We start from the raw sequence: 16,130 nt of genomic DNA, 5'->3' as shown, positions 1-16,130 counted from the left end.
TCTCTCTCTCTCTCTCTCTCTCTCTCTCTCTCTCTCTCTCTCTCTCTGACTCTCGTTTGCTTACTCTCTATCTCTCACTCTAAAACTAAATATTTTTTTTAATGCATGGTGTATAGACTTATTATCCCCTTTTCACAGATGAAGAAAATGTCACAAAAGAGGTAACGATTTGCCCAAGGCCTCTGCGGCGGAGCAGTCTGGCTCTGGAGCCTGCAAGGAACAGAGCTGGGGGTGCAGCCGGGGGGAGAGCTGCCGGGGCCGGACCAGGACCAAGGCCAGGCGTTCATCAACCACCCCCTACTAAGGTTTCTGAGTCTCAAATGTCCCCAAGCACAATCCCAACAACAGGGAGACTCCCCTGGGTCACAAGGGTCTAAAGCACCAGACAGCAGACAGCCAGACAGCCAGGGGCTCTCTGCATGACCTGGCCCCCGCCCTCCTCTGCACCGTCACTGTGTCCATCCCCTCGACAAGGACCCAAAGCCACACATAAAGGAGGGGTGGCTTTTCTCAGTCCTTTGAACACACCCAGCTCTGCCCCCCTCAGGGCCTCTGCATATGCTCTTCCCTCTGCGAGGGACACGCTCAGCCCAGCAGTCTGCAGAGCTGAGTCCTTCCCAGCCTTCTGGCTTTGGCTCAAATGCCACCACCCCCAAGAGGCCCTCCCAGACTCCCTTAAGTTACACACATACGAACACACACACTGACTCTCCTGCACTCCTATCTCTTCCTTCACAGACCTAATTACAGTTTCTGATTACACAGGTGTCTATTTCCTTGTCCGCTAGAAAACAACCACCATGAGGGCAAAGAATATGACCTGTTCACCACACTAGTCCCAGTGCATAGTAGCTCCACACTGAGTACTTGGGAAAGAAGAAAGACACTCAAGACCAGAGAAAGGAAGGCACCTGCAACCGATAGTGTTAAAAATCACTGCCATTTGTGAGGCACCTCCTGTGTTGTGTGCCAGGCGCCAGGACTGATCCTGCCATATGCCTGTCTCTCCGAGACCTTCCAGGCCTGCAGAGTCAGTAATGTTGCTCCCATTTTACAGATGAGAAAACAGAGGCTCGAAGAGATCCTGACACTTGTCCCAGGTCAGTCAGCTGGAGAAGGGTGCACTGCAAGTGAAATCTTGGTCTGTGGGCTCCAAGCACCCGCCTGGCACGGCCCCCATCACCTCAGAAACGTGCAAGTGGGGAGACCTGGGCCCCAGCTGGGTGACAACCCCCATCCTCGGGGCCTCAAGCTCTCAGCCTCAGTTACATAAAACCCAAGGCTCCTAAACTTGCCCAACCCTTCCAAGGAGCTGCCCACATGCAGGTCTGCCTGGTTCCTGGGGCTGGGCAGGGCCGTCTTCCCCAGCCCAAATCAGAGCCACCTGAGTCTCTGACATCAGCATGTCATACCATCTTAGCAGAATAGGTTTTTTTCCTCCCCTATCTCTGGCTTGTCCTTCTGTGTGTGTGTGGTAAAATGCACACAACATAAAAGTTACTGTTTTAACCATTTCTTTTTTTTTAATGTTTATTTATTTTTGAGAGAGAGAGAGTGCAAGCAGGGGAGGGGCAGAGAGAGAGGGAGACACAGAATCCAAAGCAAAATCCAGGCTCTGAGCTGTCAGCACAGAGCCCGACATGGGGCTCGAACTCAGGAACAACGAGATCATGACCGGAGCCAAAGTCAGACGCTTAACGGACTGAGCCACACAGGTACCCCACCATTTTAACCATTTGCAAGAGTACAATTTAAGGGCAATCAAGTGCAGTGACACTGCTGTACGGCTGTCACCCCTATCCATTTCCAGAATGTTTTCATCTTCCCAAACTGAGATCCCATGGGCTTTAAACAAGAGCCCCTTTCCCCATTCCTCCCAGCCCCTGGTGATCTCCAATCTACTTTCCATGTCTATGAATTCACCTGTTCTAGGCCCTCATACTCTGGGACTCCCACAGCATTTGGTGTCTGCCTTATTTCACTTCGTGTCAGGGACTGAGTTATAGCCCCCCAGATTCATATGTTGAAGTCCTGATCCTCCCCCCCTCCCCGCCCGTACCTCAGAACGTGATTGTGTTTAGAGACAGGTCTGTAAGGAGGTGATGAAGTCATCAAGAGGTCATCCGTGGGCCCTCATCCATGGGGCTGGTGTCTTTATAAGAAGAGATTAGGACCCACAGAGAGTCACTGGGGGGCACATGCAAAAACAGGGACCACGTGAGGACACGAGGAACAGGCAAGGAGAGAGGCCTCAGAGGAGATCAAACGTGCCAACGCCTTGACCGCAGACTCCAGCCTCCAGGACTGCGTGAGGATCATCTGTTCACATCATCGCACTTCGCAGAGCTGCCTTCCTTTTTAGGGCTGAATACTATTCCCCTGTGTAAGTACAGCACATTGTGTTTATCCATCCATCCTCGGTGGACACCCAGGCCATTTCCACAGAAGTCCCTGCTGACGTGTCCTGCACATCCCTGCCCCCACAACCCCAGGCGCCCATTTCGGGCAGCACCCAAAGGTGCATGGGAGGGAAGAAAAGGAGGGTTTGCACAGTGCCTGCTGTGCTTTACACACATTATTTTCATTTAGCCTCTGTGACAAGTTTTTATGGCAAATGGGCTCAGAGAGGTTAAGCAATTACCCCAAGTTGAACAGCAAATAGTCGTAATGGCCAAAGCAGAAGAAACAGTAGGTGCTGAGGTTTTTCGGTACCCTCACGGTGTGCCAGCCACACTATGTACCCCTTACACTCCCTGTGACCTTTTTTTAATGTTTATTTATTTGAGAGAAAGAAAAAGAGAGCAGGAAAGAGGCAGACAAAGGGAGAGAGAGAATCCCAAGCAGGCTCCACACTCTCAGCATGGAGCCTGACCCAGGGCTCGATACCACAACCGTGAGATCATGATCGGAGCTGAAACCAAGAGCCGGACACACAACCTACTGAGCCACCCAGGCACCCCTCCCTGTGACCTTCTTGAGGTAAATATTAGTACCCTCATCTCACAGGATCTCAAACAGTCTTCTCAGCAATCCTGTGAGATCCAGGATGGCACAGCTACGAAGTGACAGTGCCCGGACTGCCACCTGGGTCGGCCTGACTCTGATACCTACTTTGCCCAGCGCACCATGCTACCTCCATGACCACACACAGCTGCCAGGGCGGTGAGAGCCAAGAGCATGGGGGGTGCGGGGCAGGCAGGGTCCATGGAGCAGGCGCCTCTGGGCCAAGCCTCCGGGACACACTGCTTTTGTCTACTGGCTGTCACACCCACTCGTGTCCTATGAGCCCTGAGGGTGGGCAGCCCTGGTGCCTTGTTCAGATCCTGGAGCTCACTATATGGACAGGGTTTTAAAAGGTGGAGATGAGGGGAGGAGATCACATGAACAAGGCACAGGAGAAAGAACCACCACCAGTCCCCTTCGGCTGGACCATGCGGTCGGGGAAGGGAAGGAAGAGGGACACTAAAGGACACACTGAAGGAGACAAAGGGAAGGAGGGCTGGCTGCAAACTCTCTTTCCAGGCTGGATCACGGGCAACTCTGCCCAGCAAAGAAGTTAAGACTTTTAGAGGCTGGCACTAGGGAACCACTGAAGATGCCTGAGTAGGAGAGGAGACAGGAGGAAGTGAATGGTGACGCTTAAAGCAGAAGACATGCGACAGCAATACTTCTAATAACGGGGCGGGGGGAGGGAGAGGAGAGGAGGAGGCGCTCCAAAGCCCAGAGACAAGGAGCCATAGAACACCCTGAGACCAGGAGGTCCTCATCCCTACCCGAACAAAACACACACTAGGACAGACCCCCACCCCCAGCCACAGCACGGGAGGATACACTACCCCCATGTCTTCCCCTCCTGCCCTCCTGCACAAAGCAAGTGGACCCTCCCCATGGAAGCCGCTGTTCACCCTTGGGGCCCTGCTCAGGGAGCCTGTGATCAGCACGCTACTACCTGAGCCTTGGTCACTGAGGCGACACCACGGGGGGTCGAGAATAATGCAGACCATGACCCCAGAGGATGTAGCCCACATGATGTGTGACTGAGCAAAGAGCCAGAGGACCCCTTGGCTACGGACAGCCCAGCACCTCAGACTTAAAAGTGCAGTGGGCTCCATCGAGAAGGCCATAGCCAGCCCCTATAAGCCCAGCCAAGTGGACCAAGGGACGGCTGGGAAGCCCCGTGGGAGACGAGCATGCACCCCTCAGGATAGTCAGGTGGCTACAGAATGCCACGGCCATCGTGGGGGGGGGGGGGGCGGCGCGGCAAGGACGAGACCAGGACGGCTCAGTGGCTCAGGATGCTGGCCTCTCATTCTGAGCCCCAGGCCCTGGTCAGGGAGCTTCTGGGGTAAAGATGGCCACTGCCCTGGCCCCATGTCCTCCCAGGCCCAGGCCCTCCCCTCCAGGCTGCCTGTCCTCACCAGAGCTTGCTCCTGGCCTGCTTGGCTGTTTCCTTCCCTTATATAGAGTTCTGCTCAGGATCAGGAAAGGAAGTGCGTCCAGTTCCTGGAGGCAAGAAGGGGCCTGTTCCCAGGGACACCTTGAGCTGAGGGGGGTAGGGCATGTCCCAGCCGAGAGTCCCCTCCGGAGCCAGGGGACCAGCCCTTTCCCCAAACCCAGCTCAGGCTCCAACTCAGACAAGAAATAGAGGAGAGTTCCTGAGGACCGACTCCGGGCATTGCCCCCCAGGACTCCTGTCCCCACGCCTTCCCCCAGATCCTCCTGGGTCATATACCTCTTGAACCATTGACCCAGTCAACCCACTCCCCAAGCTCCAGAAGCAGCCCTTCTCCCTGGTCCACCCTCTTGTCTGGGGACCTTCTCCTCGGGCACCACACACTGGCCGCCCAGCCCACCACCAGTCTCCAGGTCTGGTAACATAGTCAAGAGAGGGCTCTCCAGACATGGAAGTTTCTCTCCAGACCAACACCTCCCTGACCTGTTAGCCACACCCACACACAGCAGCCTGGCCTGTGAAGCCCAGCCCTACAGAGGGGGAGAGCTGGGTGTGCCCTCCTTGTGCCTGGCCAGAAGGTCCCAGTCACAGGAAAGGGGGTGTGGTGGACCCAGCAGAGCATATGTGTAGCCGGCAGGCCCCGCCTACTGAAGCTGGTCCCCTGCAGAGCCCTTCTGGAAGTTGGCATGAGACAGCACCCAGATCAGCCCATGCTGGAGGCCCGCCTGGTTGCAGAGCATTTTCTTGGAAGATCTGCCCCCGCCTTGAACCCCGGCTAGGACCCCAGCTCTGGGGCCCCCTTACCCACACCCACAATTAGTGTGAGTCCAGGACGGCTGAGGTTGCAACCAGGCCAGCCTTCCTACGATGAAAGCCCAGTGACCAGGGGACTCAGAGAAGTCGAGGTGAGCAAACCTTTACTGAGCACCTACTACGTGCCAGGCCCTTGGGAGCACCCAAGAGTAAGCCAGGGGTCCGAGAGGGGCTGAGCAATAGCCACAAGACAAGGGTGGAACACACGGGGCCACAGGAATGCACCAGCAGAGCTAAGAGGGCACAGCAGGGTGGGACCGGGGCTTGACACTGGTCAGCACACTGGACTCACAGCCCTCCTTCCACCTTGCCTCCACCCCGCTGCTCTCTTGTTTGGCACTGACAACCACCCCACTCCCCCCAACCACCCAACGTTGTTAAGCCAGAAACCTGAGTGGCCGCTTTGACTCCTCCTCCCCTTCCCTCCCACCAAGCCCGGATAATTCTTCTGCCCAAATATCTCTCCAAGCCACCCTACCCTCCAGTCCCCTTAACCACAGAGATTATTGCAAGAGCCTCCTAACTCAGGTTTCTGCCTTCGGTCTTGCCCCTCTAACCTATTCCCCACTCGGCAGCCAGGGAACTATTTCTAAAATGTGCATCCAGTCCTGCCACTCCCCTGCCTGAAGTCCTTCCCGGATCCAAGGGATAGAGTCCAAATGCCCTAATATGGTCCTCACAGTCCTCGGGGACCTGGCTGGGCCTCTCTTTCAGTCCCCATTCCCCACCTCTCTGCCTCAAAGCTCTTGTTCCAGCCAAAGAAACCCCCATTCAAGTCCAGTTCTGTTCCATCTACTACACTCTGAGGTACTAGGGGTTATCAGCCCATTTCCCAGATGAGGCTCCAAGAGGTCATATGCTTCACCCAAGGTCCCAAGCCTCAGCTCTGCCCCGCACCACACCATCTTGCCCAGTCAGGGGCCACAGCAAGACTTTCATGGAGGACATGGCCTCTGAGGTGGGGGAACCAGGCGGGGGGGGGGGACGACAGAGGTGGGCAAACAGAGAGGAGACCATTCAGCTGGGCCCCAGAAGCAGGTCAAAGAGGGCACGCCATGCAAGGCCTGGGGGATGGGACTGAGATAAATGTCCAGGGCTCTGGAGCAGCCCAATGCCTCAAGAGCCACTGAGAGAGGGTCCAGGTGAGGGGCAGGGCTGGAGGCCAGATGTCCAACCTAAAATAGGCTGCTGCCACCAAAGTGAGTCTGGCACTGAGCCAGGGCCAGGAGCAGAGCAGAGAGCCTACCAAAAGAGCTCCCAGGAGACATGAGAAGATGCAGAAGCCCGATACCACTGAGGGGCCCAGCCTGGAGGACTCAGAGGAAGCAGGGCCTCTGTGATATAAGTGAAAGTGTCAATAGCAGTTGGAAATGTAGACTTCAGAGCTGCCTTCTCCTGAGATCCAAAGACCAGGGAAAACCCCAGCCCTTCTTCCCCTCCTGGAGAGGGGCCATTGACTCTGAAGGAAGGGGTGGGGTGCCATGGCCGATCCACAGAAGACAGCTTCTAGGAAGTTCCTAGAAGAGTCTGGTCAAGGGAAGGGCTGTGGTCTGTGGTGAAGGTTTCAGTAGAATGGGGGGCAAGACAGGAATGGGGGTGACGAGCATGGAAAGCAAGATCATGCATTCACTCAACTATACTGAAGAGGGCCCTCGGTGCCAGGATCCCAGCTAGCGGAACAGAGAGATGAATAAGAATGGCCTGGCCCAGGAGGGGATCTTGGGACCTACAGGAGGGTCCCAAGTCTCTGTAAACAGAGAATTATAAAAGAGCCCAGTAACTGCTATAATGAAGGTATGAAGAGGGCTATTATCTCACTGGGATTTAAACCCATCTGTTTTTCCAGAAATTACGCCCAGAGGGAGACTGCCCACCCAACCCCCCTCACTCCCCACTGAGGGTTTCTGTCCCCAGATGAGAACTCTAAGGGACAAAAGTCTTTGACCCTTAACTGTGCCAGAACAGTAAGGCAGGAAGGACGCATGGGAAAAATATCTAAGAGCAAGGGGGAAACCCACAGAGTCAAAGGGCTTGGGGACTGCTGGGAAGCGCACCAGCAGCTCTTGGACAAGGCAGAAGAGGCTGAAGGGAAGAGGGTAGTGGGGGAGAGGCTGGCCACAGCCAGGCCACAAACTGAGAACCTTGGGGCTAGGGGCCACACTGGGACCCATACAAACACCAAAGACTCCCTTGGCCTTCTTCAACTAGACCAGCATCTGCACTGGGGCCAGGACAGGGACCTCTTGGCCTCTTTGCCTTCCACAGCTGCTCAGCGCCTCGCAAAATGTAGGTCTTTGCTCCCCTGTTCCCTAATCTCCAAGATGCAATGGGTTGTCTGGGGTAACAGCTTTTGAGGGGGGAAATGCACCCAACACGTACACTTCAACTGCAAGAGGCACACCAATTTCAGAAACACCAACATGTAAAAAAAACAAACAAAAACCCATGTTTGAAGAAAATTTGTGTTGGTTCTTCAGGCTCCCTAAATTACCCTATGCTGCAGACAATCAGGAAGCCCCTCCCACCTTGGGTCTTGCCCCTCTCACCTAAAAGTACTTCCTTTTTGTTTTTTTTTTATGTTTTTTATTTATTTTTGAGAGACAGAGTGGGATCAGGGGAGGGTCAGAGAGAGAGGGAGACACAAAATCCGAAGTAGGCTACAGGCTCTGAGCTAGCTGTCAGCACAGAGCCCAACACAGGGCTTGCTTGAACCCACGAACCGTGAGATCATGACCTGAGCCGAAGCCAGACACTCAACCAACTGAGCCACCCAGGCGTCCCAAAGTACTTTCTTTTTGAAAGATTCAGGGAAGCCAAAAGAAAAAACGAGGTGAAAAGAAACCCAACCCCATAGTGCCCAGGAGAAAATTCTACATCCTCAAAGCCCCTCTGTGGCTCTTCCGTCCCCTGGACCCCTAAAGGTCATTCTGTCTCACCGCCTGACTCCAGACTGCTCTGACTCGAACCAAGGAATGGGTAGCTGGGAGCAGGTCCAGTTGTGGAAGATCAGACATAACACCTTCTGTTGGCAGGTCTTTATTTCCAAATTCCTCAACACATTGAGAGACCATGAGTTTCCAACCAAAGGGCAGAAAGCAGGACAGAAAAAGCACTGGACTGGAGTCAGGCATGGCTCTCAATGGACTTTGTCACAGAACACCACTTACTGAAGCTCCCTGCAACTGTAAAATGGGCGTAAGGAGACCTACTTTGCAGGGTGCAACTCAATAAATTTGACTGAGCCGACACGATTATAGACTCCTGGACCACAACACCCACTTGACAAACATCAGTCCCCTTCTAGTGAGTCGGTTGCTATTATTATGGCTCCTCTCCATCCCTCAACGTCTTCATTTACAGAGCACGGCACCCTATTCTGAGCACTGCATACATCCCGACTTCAAATTGTCACTTCAACCCTGTGAGGTAGGCTCTGCTCTTACACCCTCACAGAAGAAGAAACCGAGGAACAGATGGGATGATTGTTGATTTACAAGGTCACGTCCACCAGAAGTCAGAGATGGGGACAGTAGAATACAACGCAAAAATTCCCATCCAAAAAACAACAACAACACAAAAAATCCACCTTTCCCCCCCTGAGATTTCAACTCTGGCCTAGGCTTCTGGAAACGTATTCATGTAGGAAACTCCTGGGCCCCAGATGGCAGCGACAGGAGTTCATGTGTCGGTTCCACACAATTAGCACATGTCAAGGGCTGGTGTGCTGGAACCCCATCTGCTCCGATGAGCGGCACCAGGAGCCCCGGAAGCAGGAATCCCAAGGGTCGGGCGCCCAGCCCTATGTTGTTCCTTTAAATCCATCTGTGGCCAAAGCACAGGAAGCCCCCTCTCGCTCCCAATTAGCAGCCAGGCCAGGCAGCAGAGGCTTGAAGCGAAGCCAGCACCGAAGGCCAGCGGAGGCCTGGCTGTCACCAGCATTGTTTGGCTCCATCTGACGCATATCCACCCCCCTGCTTCCTTGTTCTCCAGGAGAACCTCAGAGATGCACACATCTGAAACCAGGTCTGGAGGAAGAGGTGCTGCAGGGAGGGGCAGCAGAAGGCCTGCCTCTACCGGGTTCAGAAAATGCAGGGGGGGCGGGGTTTAAACAGACAGGAGAGGGGGCTCACATGGGCTACAGACCCAGTGGCCCAGAGACACTGCTGATGCACATACACACACTCCACACGCCCTGAGTGCACACACAGCCCTGCAGCCCGCTGCCAGGTCCAGATGCAAAGTCACTCCCTGGTGCTCCAGGCCCCACCCGGAGCAGAGCTGCACCAGCAGGAAGACAACAGCCCCACAGGCACACCCACAGGCGGGAGGCCTGGTCCCAGAGCACAGCTGATCTGAGGAAGCCAGTGGCAGAACAACCCATGTGGGCAGCTTGGAAGAGGGGAGAGCATAACCAGCAGAGGTGGGTGGTGGGGAGGGTTCAAGTCCGAATACCCACCCAGATCTCAGAGGGTGTTGTTTCACCGTGCCCACAGGAGCCAGCCCATCCACTGTGGCAAGGCCAGCAGCAGATCCCTCTGGACTCTCCCCATTACCTGCTTCCTGCTCATCCTTCTGGAAGAGCAGGTGAGTGAATAGCAAGGCACACAATGGAAGCTGGGTAGGAGGGGACAGAAACAGGAGAGCAAGCGTACTAACCAGGGGGCAGATCTGATAGGAGGATAAACATCACGAAAATCATGGAATAAAGCATGGGAGCTGGAATTTTAGGGGTGAGGGTGGTGAGGAGGAGCAAAAAACAGAGCTTCGGCCTTGGCTGACAGCCCCAGTATCTGAATACATAGAATGTACTCTGTGCTGCGGACGTGGTACCACATTTAATTCTTTCAACAGTGTGACAGTAGACACATCTCCCTTTTCCCATATGAGGCCCCAGGAGCTCGGTGAGAAAAGTAAGGTGCCCAAAGCCACACGGCTATGAACAGTGGGGCTGGAACTTGGACCCAGCATAGCCAGACTGTGAAATCTACCCTCCGACGTGCCATCCAAGTCACCAGAGTGCTTTGAAGACAAGACAGGGCAGCCATGGGACCTAGAAGGTGTGGCAGTATAGCTGGGAGGAGGAGCTAATGCAGAAGGGCACGGAGAAGCAAAGGGAGGGGTGGGCATGCCATCTTGGACCCCCAGCTCCCAAGTGACTCAGTGGCTGGGCCTCCCGGGAGCATTTCCAGAGCCCCAGACAGCTCTGCAGACTAGGAGCCACCTGCCCAGCAGAGACACTGGGCCATTACTCACCCGTAACTGTTACTCATACCCTTCTCTGCACCCTGCCCCCCAGCACATCACTAACTCCCACTCTATTCTCTGAGAGGGGCCAAGGGAAGCCAGTGGATCTGGCGGGTTCCCCCCCTCGCGTCACTAGTTCCAATCCTGCCAGCGCATCTCCACCTGAGTCACTGGGATGGAACCCTGGAGACTCTGGCCCCCTCAACCCTGACAGCTGTTACCCTCCACTCTGTTCCAAGAAATGGAGCTGCCTGGAGGAGTGGTCACTGGGCAAAGAACCTTCCAATCCCAGGGCTGGAAGGGACCTTCCCAGCATCTCAGCTGGCTTCCCAGCAGATGCCTGAGGAGTTTCCAGGACACCCACGTCCATGCTGGATGGCTCTTGCAGCAGCCCCAAGAGGAAGAGCCTCTCTGCTCAGAAAGATCCACGCACATGCAGGATTTCAGCACTGCTTTGAGAACTCTCCTAAGGCTAAGCTCTCATCTTACAAATGAGGAAACAAGCCAGAGAGGGGACCTGATTTGCCCAAGGTCACACAGTGCCAAAGAGGGACCGGAAACGGGCCGCCTGACCACCACCACCACCCCACCCCCACCACCAGTCCCTCCACTGCACTGCAAGTCATGGGCCAGGCCCCGAAAGCCCACCCTCACCCCTGCCCGCTGCCAAGCAGCTGCTCGTCCCGAAGCACTGGAACTGGGAGAGCTGAAGCCGAGATGAGGAGAGAAGAAAGGAAGGGGTTGCCATCAAACAGCGATTGGGGGGCAGCAGTCACTGCCCAGCGGTGAAGGGGTACCAAGAACAGTCTTCCCAGCAGATGGGAAGAAAGACCACAGGCCTTCCAGAGGCCATGCACAATAAAGGCCAGGCCCTCTGGCAGCAGACGATGGGAGGAATTCCTGGGGTCCCAGCTGGGGACTTGGGAGAGTCCCGGCCTCCTCTCTACTCACCTCTTCTCCCCCTGCCCCTCGCCCCAGCTCACCCCTGGTCTCCCAGAGCTCCAGCCTGGAATCCAGGCTGGATGCAGTCTCCGCTCCCACGCCCAGCTCGGCCCAGATGGCCACAACAGACACAGCCCCCTGCGTGGCGTCCCAGGCAGCTCACAAGGCCTAGAGGAGACTTCGAAGCTCACGAGGCACTGGGGGGCCTCGTCTGTCTCCTGTGCTCTCCCTCCCACTCCGAGAAGCCCCTGCCTGCCGCTCTCCCTCTACACCAACACAAGTAATAACAATGATAGTAACGATAACCAAGGGTCACATGACACGGCTTACACACTGGACATGGTTCTATTTATTTCCCACTTTGACAGATGAGTAAATTAAAGCAGTGATCGCAGTCCCACAGCCTGCAAGAGGTGGGGTCAAGACTGAAACCCAGACAGTGTGGCTGCAGCATCTGATCTTGACCCCCCATTGCCACAGTACCTCATGATAGGACCCCGCTCCAAGTTAAAGCTCCTGAAATCCCTGCTTCCTCATCCACACAGTCATTGAACTCCTGCAGTCACACTGGCCTTGGCGACACTCAGCCATCTTCGTGGCTCTGAACAGGCAGCCCCTGTACAGGCACTTACTAGGCCACTTCCTCTTCAGAGCCACTTTTTTCTCCCTAACTCGAGGACACTCCTGTTTGTTCATTCATTCAACAAATAGTGAGGGCCTACTGTGTGCCAGGCAGATGGTGAAGGATGCCCTCCAAAGGAGCTTCTGGATTCCTTAGAAACGCGAGCTGCCTGCGGTCTAGCCTCACTCCCACCTGCTACGATCCATCCGTGCCAGTCTTGTGTGTGAAGCCTTGCCAAGGAGGGCTCTCTTCTGGCCTGAAGGATCTCCCAGGAAGATTTCAGTGCCTCCTTGGCCTCCTGATTCAGGAGAGGAGGGCAGCACATGGGAAGGGAGCCCAGAGAGGTGAAGTGATTCAGGAGAGGATTTCCCAACTTGGGGTGAAGAAATTTGAACAAAGGGCTCCAAGGGCCATGGCTTATGGCCTGCCCCCCAATCTCCCTGGCCAGTACAACCTTCACAGCTGCCCAAATCACCTTCCAAAAGAACAGTTTCCTCACACTTCACCCACATGAAAGCCCTCTGCCACTCCCTTGTTAACCTGGCTCAGAAAATCCCCCATGGCCAGACCCCAAGCAATACCTACAGGCTCCCTCACAAAGCCAGGCTTTCCTACACACACCACTTACTGAGGGCATATCCTGTGCCAGGCACTGAACTGGGTGCTTCATAGATACAATCTCATTTTGTCCCCACCATGATTCTAGAAGGTTCGAATATAAACCCCATTTTACAGATGTAGACACTGAGGTTCAACCCAAGGTCACACAGCTCATAAGCAACAGAGCTGGGAAGGACCTTCCAGGGTGTTGGAGTCTAACACGGGCCTGGAGCCATTATTTTATGCACTATGACCTGTGTGCCACTCTGCCTTTATGCATGCCTTTTCCCTGTGCCTGAAGAAGTCTTTGTCCCTTCTGCTTCCTGCAGAACTCCTTTTCAACCTTCAAAACCCACCTCAAGTGGCACCTCTTCTCCAAAGCTCTCCCCCCTCCACCAGCTCACATACACCGCTTCCTGCTTGACACTCCCTCTGCATTTGGCAGAAGCTGTCCATCTATCTTCTTTGTCTCCTACTAGACCCTGTGCCCCTGGCCTTTCCAGCCCCATATCACTGGCACCTTGCCTGGCAAAGGATCAGTGCCCAAAAACAGCTTTCAAGTGAATAATCAGGGGCCTCGTGTGCCTGGTCGGATTCAGCCACTGCCACCCAGCCTCCACTGTGGGTGCCCTGGCTCTGCCCCCACCCAAGAAGCCGACCCCCAGTCTCGAGCAGGCATCAAGTGCCCCCCATGACAGCCGAACACCCAGCTTCTATCCCTGGGTGAGGGCTTCTCCCTGCGGTCCTCTGCCTGCCCTTAGCTGCTCCACCAGCTCTACTGTTTCTGGGAGTCTCAGCCGGTGATTAGGGCCCTAATCAGCAGGACTTCCTGCCTGTGATTGCCAGAGGTGGGGGCAGGGCAGGAGGGAAGCAAGGTCAATCCAAGGTGAAGTTCGCAGCCTGGGACAAAAGGAAAGTCAGCCAGGGAGATGGACTCTTCCAGCCCTGTACCTCCCTAGCCCTTCATCTGACAGGTGAGGATCCCAGGCCCATGGAGGGAAGGGACACTTCCAGAGTTCAGGGACAGAGCCAGAGCACTGTTCTCCCCATGCCCTGGAGCTCTCTTATGCTTCCCCTTGAACCCTCTGCCCACCCCTTGACCCCCAACCGAGCCCCAACCACGGCCTAACCCACAGACTGCTTGTGGTGAAGGACTGTTGCAGACCAGTTGATTGCTCAGATCTGGTCAAGGTCAAGAGCCAAAGGCAAGCCCCTCCTCTAAAGGAGCAATGGCCTAGAAATGGAGCAGAGGTGAGCAGGGGCTGAGGTGGGGAAGCGAGATAGGGCCCTGTTGAGCTCAGGAACCTTCCCCAGCTGTCATCATCATCAACCCAAGCCCATTCTTTCTCCAAAAAAATGTTTAATGCCTTTTGCAGCTGCAACTGGGCGGGCCAGGGGTCCGGAAATAGAGCTCACCCCCTGACCTGGAGCAACCCCAGCCTCCTGGGTGGGAACCAGGGCTGGGGGGAGAGTGCAGCTTGGCTGACCCCTGCTAATGAGGAATGTCATAGTCACCAGAAGGTGGAGGACTCCAGAGAGGCAAGAGCCTGGGAGGAAGAGGGAGTGCAGCCAGGACCCGCCCTTACCACAGGTTCAAAGCTCCCAGCTATGCCGCATGCAGGAAAGACCCCAAAGGGCATGGTTCTCCCCCACCTCCCGCCAACAAAGGACTGAACTAAAGTTGCAGCAAGAGGGATGGAGGTTAGACTTTCGAGAGACCTAGGGGATATACGATACAGCAACTTGCAGCAGTTATTTGGGGATCCTGCTTTATAATACAGACCCCACCCCCATGGGTAGAGCCCATGGTCAAGAGTAGCCTGCCTGGAGGCCAGGCCAGACACATTCTTGCCAGGCCTGGGAGTCTCTGATTCAGTGACTCTCATCAAGGGATGGGACAGGATCCAAGGAGGGGAGCTTGGCCTGGTTTATAATAATGCATCTTGTTTACAGTGATGGCAACTTTCTCAGAGTCCTCCATAAACACAGCTCGGCATTGGCTCCCCTGGGCAGCCAGGGCCTCAGGAGGTCCCCTTAGCTCCCCGACTTCCCACACTCCCAGTGAAAGAGACAGAGGTCAGAGTGAATCTCTTCTCCAAGCTCAGATGCTAGGATCCCTCGAGGGAAAATGATGCCACCATCTCCTCCACCCTCTGGTCCCATAAAGCTCCCGTCTTAGGAATGGAACAACCATGAGAGAGAGAAAAAAGCCAACTGAGCCCCTGGAGAGACACCAGTACCACCACGACAACCAGTTATAACAATTACCAACATTTACTGATCACGTACTATGTGCCAGGCACTGCTCAAAGTGTTTCCAATCAACTAACCCCATTTGATACTCACAACCACACCATGAAACAGGTACAATTATGATCCCACATTGCAGATGAGGAAATTGAGGCTCAGAGAGGTTCAGTCACTTGCCAAAGCCACACAGTCAGTGAATAGGGTTGTCTTCAGCTGAGCCCCAGCAGTCTGGCCTTCAGAGTCACCTTTTCTGCCTCACTCTAGACCTCTGAACGAACTCAGGCCCCGTCTAAACCATCCTCTGCCCCTGGGGCACAGCAAGGATCACCAGGGAGCAAAGGGGAAAACTGAGAGGTCCCATACTCTGCTGGAGAAGGCTTAGGAAGGCTTCTGGGGAAACTGGACCTCTAACAGGGAATCCCTCTCACCATAGTGTCAGGACAGGACTCCGCTCAGACACCACTGTCACCCCTCATTGCTCCTCGGCTCCCCGGGACCACACCCTCCCTCCACGGCTAGTCCCTCCTGCTTCTAGTCCCTCCTGCCTCTGGAAACACTCAGGCCCCAGCTACAAACCTCCAGCCCTAAAAAGGCAGGGATTACAGAGCCCAGACTAGCTCTGGAAGAGGCCGTGCCAGGGATTGGCTGCCCGCCCCCTCCGACCACCCCACCCTACCCCACCAAGCTCCAACTCCATGGAGACCAACCATCTCCCAGAGGGAAACCAAGGTGTGGACAAATAGGAAGATGGCCAAGGTCACGAACCAGGGTGGAGGCAGTAAGGGACCCAGCTGCACCTCCTGCCACCTCCCCTCTTGGGAAAGTGCTTCAGGCAATTTGAGCAAAGGAAGGAGAAGAGGGCCAGGTGTGACCTTGCATAATGGAGTAGGGCACCCAGGGAGGTGGGCATGGCCCACAAGGCTGGCAGCCCTGCCACCCCACTACTCTCGTTCCGGCTCACTGGTGCCCACGCCTCTGTGTGCCTAATGGCTTTGAGAGCTAAGAGTCAGGGCCATGGGGATACAGCACTGGGGACAAGAGTCCCTCCAGTCTCCGTAAACCTCTCTCCCTCCCCCAGCACCCCACCCACTTGCTTTTTCCAGAGGCCAGTGACTGGGAGGGCTTTCCTCTGCCCCCCTCCAATACACATTCCTAAGCTAGACCTCAGTTTCCTTTTCTGGGGTAAGAACCCATGGCCCCAGAAAT

General features: G+C 55.2%; 1 protein-coding gene across 11 annotated transcripts in view; it reads right to left on the bottom strand.

Moving 5' to 3' along the window:
- The window catches only part of TNS1 (tensin 1), a 184,503-nt gene that overhangs the window by 115,763 nt on the left and 52,610 nt on the right, over positions 1 to 16,130 (bottom strand). The window lies entirely within an intron of this gene.

Source organism: Suricata suricatta, chromosome 3 (assembly GCF_006229205.1).
Source record: "Suricata suricatta isolate VVHF042 chromosome 3, meerkat_22Aug2017_6uvM2_HiC, whole genome shotgun sequence".
NCBI classification, from domain to species: domain Eukaryota; kingdom Metazoa; phylum Chordata; class Mammalia; order Carnivora; family Herpestidae; genus Suricata; species Suricata suricatta.
The sequence above is the reverse complement of the archived record's forward strand: the minus strand, read 5'-3'. Positions and strand labels throughout refer to the sequence as shown.